This window comes from Vespa velutina, chromosome 7 (genome assembly GCF_912470025.1).
Source record: "Vespa velutina chromosome 7, iVesVel2.1, whole genome shotgun sequence".
Lineage (NCBI taxonomy): Eukaryota > Metazoa > Arthropoda > Insecta > Hymenoptera > Vespidae > Vespa > Vespa velutina.
Genome location: NC_062194.1, coordinates 4,383,245 through 4,395,335, shown reverse-complemented (window position 1 = coordinate 4,395,335; position 12,091 = coordinate 4,383,245). Strand labels below are relative to the sequence as shown.

At 30.3% G+C, this 12,091-nt stretch overlaps 1 protein-coding gene across 1 annotated transcript in view; it reads right to left on the bottom strand.

Moving 5' to 3' along the window:
- LOC124950656 (solute carrier organic anion transporter family member 2A1) overlaps positions 1 to 11,364 on the bottom strand; it is a 120,659-nt gene extending 109,295 nt beyond the window's left edge. Inside the window, exon 1 of the mRNA XM_047497634.1 lies at positions 10,957 to 11,364. The gene's annotated coding sequence lies outside the window, so the exon portion shown is untranslated. The remainder of the gene's footprint in view (positions 1 to 10,956) is intronic.
- Between the last annotated feature and the right edge of the window lie 727 nt (positions 11,365 to 12,091).

Here is a 12,091-nt window from a genome sequence, read left to right as displayed (position 1 = left end):
GCATTTGTGAAAAAAAAAAAGAAAAAAAAGAAAAAATAAATATATCTTTGCTACAAATAAATGGCAAATATATTTAGAACAGAATAAACTTCCTAAGTATATGGGAGATGTATAAATAATATATTTCAAGTTGGTTCAAATAATATAGAAATTTCAATTGATCATATCTAATGATCACGAAAAGGACCGTATAATAATTTAATTATATATAATTTTATTCATCTTTAAGAACGAGTATAATTTGCATTAACTTTCGTCGATTTCTATGCACATTTTTAATAAGATATAATAGAGAGACTCGTTTATCTTATATTTTATATATATATACATATATATATATATTTTTTTTTTATTGCAATGAACAGAAAAATTGATGACCTTTTATTACAGCTGTAACGAAAAAAAATTTATAAAAATATTCACCTTGGATCTTTTTATATCGCTGTTACAAACAAAAGTCGATCCTTTTTTTTTTTTAATATATCCATCATTTAATTGAAATTTAGATAAGAGAGTTCGTATATTTAAAATGGCTCACTGTATATAATAGAAAACACGATGGACTTTCACGATGTGTGTCGTGAGAAAGGTGATATAAGAAATACGCGAGCCTTTCAAGCAATAGTCTTTAAAGCTTATTCGACTTTCATCTTTGCTTCGAGGAGGAAGAGTTACTCGAACCGGATTTGGAAGCTTCACATACTTTTCAAGAGTCAGTTTCCCGTTTATTAAAATTAACGAGCTATTTTCTGATGAACTTTCACGATACGCTTGTCATCATCGATTTCCCGGAATTCTCTGAGAATATCTTTTGATCTCTACAAAAAAAAAAAAGAGAAAAAATAGATAAATAAAAAAAGAAACAAAAGGAAAAAAAATGCTCAAGATTTACTAAGGTATCACAAGAAAATGAGCAAACCTCTATAACGCTCGTTAGCTTTGTTCTTGATCCTTTACTGAAGAAAGTTAATGATAGCTACTGGCAATAGATTTTCCTCATAAGGTGGCAAAGATCGTGAACATTGATTTCAACGTGAATAAATCTAGAACAAACGGTTCCTCTCTTTCTTTCTCTCTCTCTCTCTCTCTCTCTCTCTCTCTGTATTTCTCCCTTTTAATTATACCAGGATAGTTTAGATGCAATAAGAATTATTTCGTCAAACATTTTCAACAATATATTATCCATTATTCGAAACTAAGCTTCTAAATACATTAAACATCAACTCATTGGCAGAACTCAGTCGATCTGATAAATCTATAACTATTAAAAAAAGAAAAAAGATTAGAATTATTAACATTAACTATAATAATTCTAGGACTAATGGCATAAAAAATTATTTCTCAAATTTCACTTTCAACCATCTTATTATTTAAATCGTATACAATACTTCTTAAGGAAATGCTTCACAAAGAGTCTTTACTAAGACGTCAATTAAATCGACGTCAATTAAATCGACAAAATCATTGAACAGACTTTCTACATTCGACCAAGGGAAAAAAATATATATGGCTATGAAGAAATTAACGAAAGGTATCGTTATCTCGCAAATATCCAAGGTACCGCCTTTTGAAATCGTTCAAGTGGCCAAGGTTCTTGATTTTCGCGAGACACAGAGGCAACGTACGCATTGCGTAAGCCATAGCATTGCCATGTTACGTCATAATTTCTCCAGTGTAACCCGAGGACCTCCACGATGTAACGATTCGTTCTCTTTTACACACATACATACATACATACATACATACATACATACACACATACAGACATAGACGCACACGTATGAACTGGATAAATATCAAGTATTCACAGCCTTATTTATGTATAATAAGATACAATAAATAATAGTATACATGTGAGTATACTTGTTTTCTTTTTCTTTTTTGCTTTTTTTTGTTTTTCCACACATTCACGTTTTTTCCATTGTTCCTATAATAATAACTGTATCATTACGTAATCGTAACTATACAGTTATTACATATTACATACTATTACATATTAGAAATATAATTTAAAATTGTACATTCAAAAAAAAAAGAATATATATATATATATATATATATATATATATATATATATATATATACATAAGATTACGAACGCGTCGATTGAGAATCGTCAAGAAATATCGCACGAATTAAATATACTATACAATTTCTTTTTTTTCTTTTTTTGTTTTTTTTTTTTATAACTATTAAAATTATATTATCATCAACGGCCACTTTGTAAACTATTAAAGAGATATTTAATTTTGTTACTTGATAATTTTTAAATGAATTGAAAAGAAAAAATGAAATGTGATATATGAAACGAATGAACAATAATGATAAATCGACTTGATTACGTTCAAAGAAAAAGAAAGGAGAAACAATTTTAAAAATTTATCTCGGACGATATTAATAAGGAAAAGAAAAAGAAGAAAAAAAAAAAAAAGGAAAAAGAATTAATTATCTGACATAAAAAATTATTTTAAAATTAATACGCTGACTCATAATGACTCGTGAAAAAGGAAAAAAAAGAAAAGAAAAAAGGAACGAAAAAATACCATCACTCGATATTATTGCTTTTCACTGTACTTATATATATATATATATATATATATATATATATATATATCTGTGTGGTAACTATATGTAATGTACGATACATAACATATATACGTGGACGTCGGCAAAGAGAGAAGGACGAAAAAGAGAGAAGATAAAATATATACGAGGAGGTCATAGGTCATCTCTGACCGTCTCTTAGGCATCAGCATTGCTAATGTTGTAGCCAGTGACGTCCTTCTTTGCTCGGGCACCCGACTATACTAAAAATCGACCCTAATCGTCTTCTCTATCTCTATCTCTATCTCTATCTCTATCTCTCTCTTTCTCTCTCTCTCTCTCTCTCACACACAAACACACATACACACACGCATGTATCAACTCGCTTGTACCTTCTTTCTCGAAGCACCTCACCCTCGCTCATTCCTCTCTGTCACCGCAAAAGGCACGCGACCTTTCCTAGTAATACCTATACAGGGCGTAAGATACACGAGGGTGAACCAAGAGGTTAAACAGTTATCTCTAAACGTACGATTTACATAATTGCATTAATCGAAACAAACAGATCATTTATATCTGATACCTGTACGCTATAATCATTCTTAAAATTAAAAAGGAAAAAAAAAAAAATCAGAAAAATTTATTACAAATCGTCCATATCTTCACGATTTATCCAAATCGAAAGTAATACGATAATGTAAAATAATTATTATTTAAAGAAAAAAATGTAAATATTAAAAATAAAAAAGAAAATAAAATAAAAAGAAAAAAAAAAAGAAAACAGAAGAAAAACAATATGATTCTAAAGTAGCATAAATAAACATATAGAGAATAATTCTACCTACCGTTATATGAACATTTTCACAAAAGTTTCATTTTCAAATCGGATATATTTCTATTCACGCTATTTAAACGAGGAAGAACGCATAATAATATTCTTGAAGTACATCGAAAATATACATTAATGTATAAACATACATACGTATGTACATATAATACATACACAGTGTGACGTCAGAATCACATGTAGATAAAACAGCATTTGTTTAACGCTCGCACACGTTACGCTATCGCACATCGATGATAACAGCTAACGATAAAAAAAAAAAAAGAAAAAAAAAAAAAAAAAAAGAAACAGAAAAAAAAATGGAAAGAAAAAGAAAAAGAAAAACTCAAGTCTGTTCGTAAGATCTTCAATGGAGGAGGCATGGTGAAAGAAAATAAATAAATAAAAGGAAGAAGTCGAGATCTTGATTTTTATACGAAACAAATATTGAGATAACATATCAAGCTGTATTTTTTCTCTTTCGTCTTTTTTCTTTTACTTTGCTGTCCTTTTTTTCCTTTTTTTTTTTTTTTTTTGGCACGAGCTCGCTCTGGAAAGTTTTATTTGAAAAAATAAAAAGTTGATTATTATAGTCGAATGGAGTCGAGCGAATCAGAAGTTAAAAGAAAATCAATGATCGAGTTCGAACGTCGCTAAGGCACGAAGAGTCTCTACCTGAAGAAACGACTGAAAAGGTAATGGCCGGTTCGATGACGTTGCGTAGTCGTAAACACCTGGAAACTCGTTATCGTATCGATATAAGCGAGAATCGTATAGCAAGCATTTGAAATCTATGCGATTCTACTAGACGAATGGATCCAACAAATCGAACATACACGATCTCAGTAAATGTGATAACAAAACTAATAACAATGATTTCAATCGAAATGTAACTGGTAATATATACAGAACTTATAATATATTCATGTATAATATATGCAACTTGAAAGAAACAGGAAAAGTCAACTAATCGTCATAATAAATATGCATTGCCTACCTATAAAATATATATTTATGCTGATTCATATTAATGACAGATAATCTATCGATTATCAGTATTTATACTCTAATAAATTATATATTTTCTAATTTATCATTCTCTTCTTTTTTATCACATTATATTTTTGATATTAAATATATTTCTTTAATATTCATTAATATTAATGATATTAATTACGTATATGTATATATACGTATAATCTAATGACATGAGGATCGTAAAGGAAAAATACGATTAATTAATCATTATTATCGGATTATAATACTTTCAATATAAATTCACGCATACACAGTAGTTTTGTAAGACTGAATCGCAATGTGGATCGTTCCTTGACTTACGTATGTATATAAAAAGACTTCACTAGTGAAACAACGCGTGGTGATCGTTGGTTTAACCGACTTAGGAATACGTAGTACGTTCACCGTAGCTACGATAACGTCGCTATGAGTATAATCAATGACGAACAATGAAGAAAAAAAAAAAAACAAAATAAATTATGAAGAAAGACTTTGAACTCACTTTGTAGAGATACATACATACCTACAGCGACTTATAATCTTTCTCTTTCTACCCAGCTTAATAACCCTGCCTATCTGCCAGTCGAGTAACGATCGAAATTAATTAAGAACAAGTTAAACAAGCCTATCTGCCATCGTAACGCAAACTAGTCATGCTCTTGTGATAAGCTTCAAAGGAATGTCTTCTTTCTCTGCTTTCTCGTGATTTCTCTCTCTCTCTCTCTCTCTTTCTCTTTCTCTCTCTCTCTCCCTCTTTCTCTTTATCTACCTATCTAACTTTTTTATCGTTTCTCAAAGTTACACTAACTGCTATATATATAAATGCATATATATGAACCATACCGTTTAAATTCGCACGTTCGTGCAACAAAAACACATTGATAATTTGTATGTTTCCTTTAAAATCGCTCTTACATTTCTTATCAAATTTCACGGTAACATTTGACACGTATTAGATTTTTTTGATATTATTTTATTTATAAAACGTTGGGCCTATTATTTAGTAATATTTTCTCTTTTTTTTTTTTTTCTTTTTTTCATTTCAGTAAAAAAATATTGGGAAATATTTTAAATGGAGTTTATAAAATCTTTATGCTAATAATACTTATGACAGTCAGCATGTAAATTAGCTCGTAAACAAAGTACTAAAGCAATGGACAATTTTTAACAAGGCACGTTAAATTGCATATATTTCGGTACACAGATGACATGCAATGTATAAAATATACCACAAAAAATACTTCTGCATTCGTATTGAAATGAAAATAATGACGTCAATTTTTTACCTTATTGTTAGTTAACTCAACATGCTTTTCAATTATTTTAGAAAAATTTAGTTCACTTGTTCGATGGCAACAACAAGTCACTTGTTCCACTTTTTATATGCTAATTCTTGGCACAACACCTTTTATCTTATACTTTTTTATCTTGACATATTCGAAACACGATTTAGATCTTTAGTTGTACCAAACAGTAATATCATTGTTTTATCGACCAGGAAAAAACAGATTACTATTATTATTATCATTAATACATAAAAAAAGAAAAGTTTCCATGCTAAATATATCCTACAATATACAAAACGTAAAAAGAAATGAAATATCATAAAATTATTACCTTTTATCGTTATTTATACTTCTGACATTTTAATAACTCATGTAGGAATATAAATGATTAAGTACAAAATCAATAAAAAGAAGAAAAAAAAAATATATATATATATATGTATATATATATATATATATATATGTATATATATATATATATATATACATTTTTAAGTATTGAAAATATTTTAGTAAAAATGCAAATTAATTCAAAATATAATTTTATAAAATATGATATTTTTAAGAAATTTCATTGGAATATTATAAATCTTAATTTTGATCATTTTACGATAAAGATCTAAAAATATAAAGAAAGAGAGAAAGAGAGAAAGATCGATGTCTCTTTGGAAAGGGATCCCCAATTGATAGAAAGAGTTGAGTCGAGTCAGCGTCAGTTTGGAAAGACAAGAGGACAAGAGTAGAGTACGAACGAAGAGTAAGAGACAGTACAAAGAGAATGTTCCAAGTTATAATCGATTGGTCCCAATTCCGGCCAATTATTGTCCCATCACTGTCAACACCGGTTCTCTTATTGTCGGACGCTTTTTCTATGTTGGCAAGGCACACACTTGTTCACTCTCTCACGCATATATATATATATATATGTATACATATATATATACACATACACACACACACATGTATAATCAGATACGAGGACGGCCCATATGTCGAGCTCGATTCTTAAGCACTCAAGGTCGTAGCTTCCTTCTTCTCATCATCTTCCTCCTTCTCCTCCTCCTCCTCCACCACCTCCACTTCTTCATTCTCCTTCTGCTTCTCTTTCTGCCTCTTCATCTCATCCTCGTCCACTTGAGAATTTCTTATACAAAGATTTCAAAGCCGAGGCACGCGCTCGGATTTAGCAAAGCTCCGAAACGATGGATTACCTGTCTCTTCGCGCGATTGGTTACGATTGCGTGAAAGAGACACCGAAAGAAGACCCGTTGCATACGAGAGAGATAGAGTGAAAGAAAGAGAAAAGTACGAATGAAAAAATGAGAGAGAGAGAGAGAGAGAGAGAGAAACTGACAGAGACAGAGAACTGACACGAGGCCACGCACCTAATCTCAAGCGAAAGATCTTGAGTCACGAGCTTTAAATGCTAGACAGACGCAATCTTCCTTTCGCTTAGGATCCAAGAAGAAATTTGTTTTAAAAGAAAAAAAAAAAAAAAAAAAAAGAAGACAAACGGATCTACCTCAATACTCGAAATATTGGCCGATTTTCAAATAAAAAATTAATACTATTTTTATAAAAATTTTTATCTTTATATCGTCTCTTAAAACTTGATTTCTTACGATCTTTCCGATATCAATCGTCTTTATTTTTCTTTGTTTTTTTTTTCTCTTTCATATATTTTTTTCAAACAAAAATAGTTCCTTATTTCTGTGATACAAAGGATATGTTAGTTTTGACATAAGATAAAAAAAAAAAAGATCTTTCTTTACCTTTATACTGACATATTACATCATGTGTAATAAATCGAAATTCGAAAGGTATTTTTATAGATACAAGTGTAAAAGTTCAATTGTAAAATAAAATTATTTTCTAAACGATAAATCATTAATTAAAATGACATAAATGAATTTTATCGTAAAATTTTTGATCATTCTTGTCGCCATGAACATCGCTAATTACAGAAAAAAAAAAAAAAAATCTATCGAAAGACAATATTTTCCTGTTTTTCCTTAAAAACGAGATTCGAGATTTAAAAAAAAATCTAAAGGGAAAGCAATAAAATAATATCGTAAAAGATTCTCAATTTCGATTCGATATTCAAAATATTGAACGTTCGAAGTAGACTCGGTCCTCTCGATAGTTTTTACAAAAATTTTTTGGTAAAGACAAACTTACCATTGACGTCATCGAGAAGCAAACGAGTCATCGAGCGTAAAACTTTTAACGTATTATTCAACGAGCAATAAAGTTGATTAAATGACTACATTCAATAATAATTCTTAGCAATACGAAATGACCTTAAAATAGTCTAATATCTGTTATTTTTATCGGAGTTACGTATACCGGACAATCGAATCAAGGCGATAAGAAACGTTCAAAGCTTACCTGTAAAGCAAATTATATTATACTTATCTTTTTCATTTTTATTTTATTTTATTTTATTTATTTTTTTTTTTTTTCTTCATGTCTAATCAATATACAAAACATTACACGTGTATCATATTCAAATTTTTTTTTGTCATAATTTGAATTACCTTAGTATCTCATATTTATTCAATTCTTTTTATATGTGTTTATAATAAACGATTACAGTAGATATAAAAAAAATTATAGTTAGCGTCGGACGTCATTGGAAAAATATAAGAATAGTAAATAAGTTAGTTTACGACGAACGTTAGTGGGAGAAGTCATACGAGAAATAACCGATGACGTAGTTAAGAATGGAGTGGGGATATTCATGAATGAAACTTCAGGAGAAACGTCACACGAGACGTGAAACACTAAATTTTTTTCTCGTAATACAAGACATTCGTTCCGCGTATGTATGTAAAAGATAACAGATCGATCTACGTAGAAATAGAAACAATCATGTGTAGTCATTCGATCAGCTTAGTAATTGTCTTCTGTGAAAATACCTGTACTGAAAGCAACGTTATATCTTCAAAAAAAAAAAAAAAAAATAGAAAAGAAAAAGAATGAGAAAATTACAATGGAAAAATAAGGCAAAAGAATGCACACAGTTAATGATCAAATTCTAAAACGATTTCATTTCGAAATTTTATCTACTTAATCTTGTGACTTTATTATCTAAGAATTAATGTAAAATGTTGGAAGAAAAAGAAAAAAAAAAGAGTAATTGATTTTTAAATACATTCGGGAAATCTTTGATCTATTCTGTTTACTATTGTAAATATATAAAATAATTTTCTAAAGAATCAATTTCTAATCTTTCACGTTGAACAATTAACTCTGCATATCTCCAACAGTTCCAAGTATACGATATGTATATATTTACAATAAAATAAGTTTGTGAAAAAGAAACTTAAGCTAACTCATACACAGACGCATATACATATACATATATATATATATATATGTTTATATATATATATATATATATATATATATATATACTCTTAGTTAGACTACGATCCAGGTATAGATTTCCTTAGAACGATTAAACGAGACAGTCGTCGTCGGTCATAAGAACGGAGAAGCTAGATATACCGCAGACTTCGTCTTCGTTTCGCTGGAAAGTATACAAACGAGATACATCGAGGTGTCTTTACGCAGCTGTCGATATCAAGAATCCAAAGACAGTAAAACGATAGCAAGGTGATACGATCGATAAATCGTTTCGGTGATCCTTGAGAATTTAGTCCAGAAAAAATTATTCTCTCATTTTGTCCTCTTCAAGTATCTATCTATTTTGTAAGAAGATTAAAACAAAAAGATGTAAATGGAATTGAATGAATGAATGAATGAATGAATGAATGAACAAACGAACGATTCGAAGATTCTCGGATCGTGACAATGAACGCGTTGTAAATCGTATCTCTTCGAGCTTATACCTCCCGGTTAGACAATAGAATGAAACCATTCTGTGAGACTGAGAAAAAGTTAGAAAAGAAAAAGAGGAAAGTACGAATCTCGAGATAAGTCCTCTCCTCGAACGAAGCGATTTAAAATGTAGAAACTAAGCAGAGAGAATCCTATCGCACAGTTCTTCGTAACAAAGCGATCGCCACCCGCCGTTTTGACCCTGACTACTACCACGCTGCCTCTTGCTATTTGATTTCCAGCATTTCATTCTAATTTTAGTCAAACCTTCTCCTCTCTTTATCTCTCTCTCTTTCTCCCTCTCTCTTTCTCTCTTTTATTTCTCTTTCGTCAGACCGAAACCGGAAAATTTGTGACTACGCGGAACCAAAATGAAATTCAAAGACGTTCCTAGTACATTAACAAAATGTAAATATACATTATCGTAAGTCTTCGAATGAACTTGGAATCCATATATAATTTAATATAAATTAACGAGAACCCATTTATAAATTTTATCGTGAATACCCATCGCTGATTCATTTTCGAAAATCTATCTACTTAAGTAGTCTTTCTTTCTTTGATTTTTTTTCTTTTTCTTTTTTTCTTCTTTTTTTTTTTTTTTTTTTTTTTTTTTCGCAAGAGAATAAAAATGCCATGTATTCATTTTTCTTTTACCTATGTATTCGTTTTTCTTTTCTTCTTCTTCTTCTTCTTCTTCTTTTTCCTTTTTTTATCTTTCAATTCTAATTCAGAGCACAATCCGTTTGAGGAATTATATTTTTAACCTTTGCTCGCGTCCCGAACCTAATGAGCAACCTAATGAATGTCTACAGTTTTGACGACAGAAAAGAGGAAACTTAAAATGATATTATAAAGTTAAAAAAAAAAAAAAGTTTAAAAAGAAGAACATAATAATAAAACGGTAATGTTCATTTAATTACTGATAACGAAAAAAAAAAAACAAACAAACAAACAAAAAAGCAAATAACCGATCGTACGCAGTCTTTGCCTCGTAGGAAAAAAAAAAGAATTATTTCACAAGAGAACGATTTCCTACGATGTTTATGCTGAGGGAAAAAAGAAAAAAGAAAAAAGAGAAAAGAAAAAAGAAAAAGAAGGAAAAACGATCTGTTTACTCGTGACGACTTTGTTACGACTTTTTTATTAGAAAATTTATATTTATATTTCTTTTATCAAAAGTAAACAAAAAAAAAGGAGAATTAAGTAAACGTTAAAAAAAAAAAAAAAACCAAGAAATAAAATAGTCAGAAAGAAAGAAAAAAATCAAATCGAATCGAATCAAATCGAATGTTTAAAACATTAGAAATAAATTAAAAAAAAAAAAAAGAGAAGAAGGAAGAAAAAGAAAAAAAGAAAAAAAAGAAAATTACTGATTATCCTCATAACGTAGAATTTATCCTTTTAACAGACTTATATTGAGATTGAAATTGGACTCACCTCCAGGTGATCGAGATTCGATGAGAATAGATCCTTATTGGCTCAAGTTCACTTTATCCCGAATTTTCTTTCCACAGAAAAATAAATGAACACAATAGAAAATGTAGAATGAGGAGGAACAGAAGGAGGAAAAAGAAGAAGGATAAGAAGAAACGGAAGTGAAAGAAAACGAAGAAGAAGAAGAAGTAGAAGAAATGACGGAAATAAAGTTCGAAGGGCAGGAAGGATTGTGTCGTAGGACCGATCGCGAAGGTTCGCGCGAGACTGGCTGGAGCCGCGTTCTTCGATCAGATCGAAGCCACCGAAAGAGAGAAAGATACACGTTCTATCGTAGCCTGAGGCCAACTTAGGACTGTGGACTCTGACAGTACACCGCGAGTCCTCCTCTCGCTCTTTTTCTCGCTCCTCCTCCTCCTCCTCCTCCTCCTCCTCCTCCTCCTCCTCCTCCACCTCCTCTTCTTTCCAACTGCTCGCTCGGTAACTCTCCTTCTCTCTCTCTCTCTCTCTCTCTCTCTCTCTCTCTTTCTCTCTTTATCTCTCTTTTTCTCTCTCTTTCTCTTTCTCTCTGTCTCTGTCTCTGTCTCTCACGCACACACACACTTTTTCTTTCTTTCTCTTTTACACCAACGAACCAGCCAACTCTCCTCGCCACGTCTCTCTGTCTCTAACTCCCCACCATGTCTACCATACCGTGGTACACCAAGCTTGGTAGCACCAAGAGATCGGGATAGGTGTACAAGATCGTTTCTACCGAACCAGAGAAACCATTCGCAATCGAGACACGCAGGATTCTCTCTGCGTTATTCTTCTTCCTTTTGTTATCAATCACACTGATTTTATGATATATGTATGTTTCTTTGATATTTTTAATATTTCTATTCCTATCTATGAAATAGATACTAGTTTTGTTCTAATAATAACGTTCAATAAATCGATCTAACAATTATTTTTAACATAATTCTTTAATCGACGAATATACATACGTGTATACATATCTACATATATATATATATATATATATATATATATATATATATATACATTTTATCATTTTATATATATATATATATATATATATATATATATAATGATAAAAAGTAATTGAAAAATAGTTAATCAAATTATAATCGTCGGT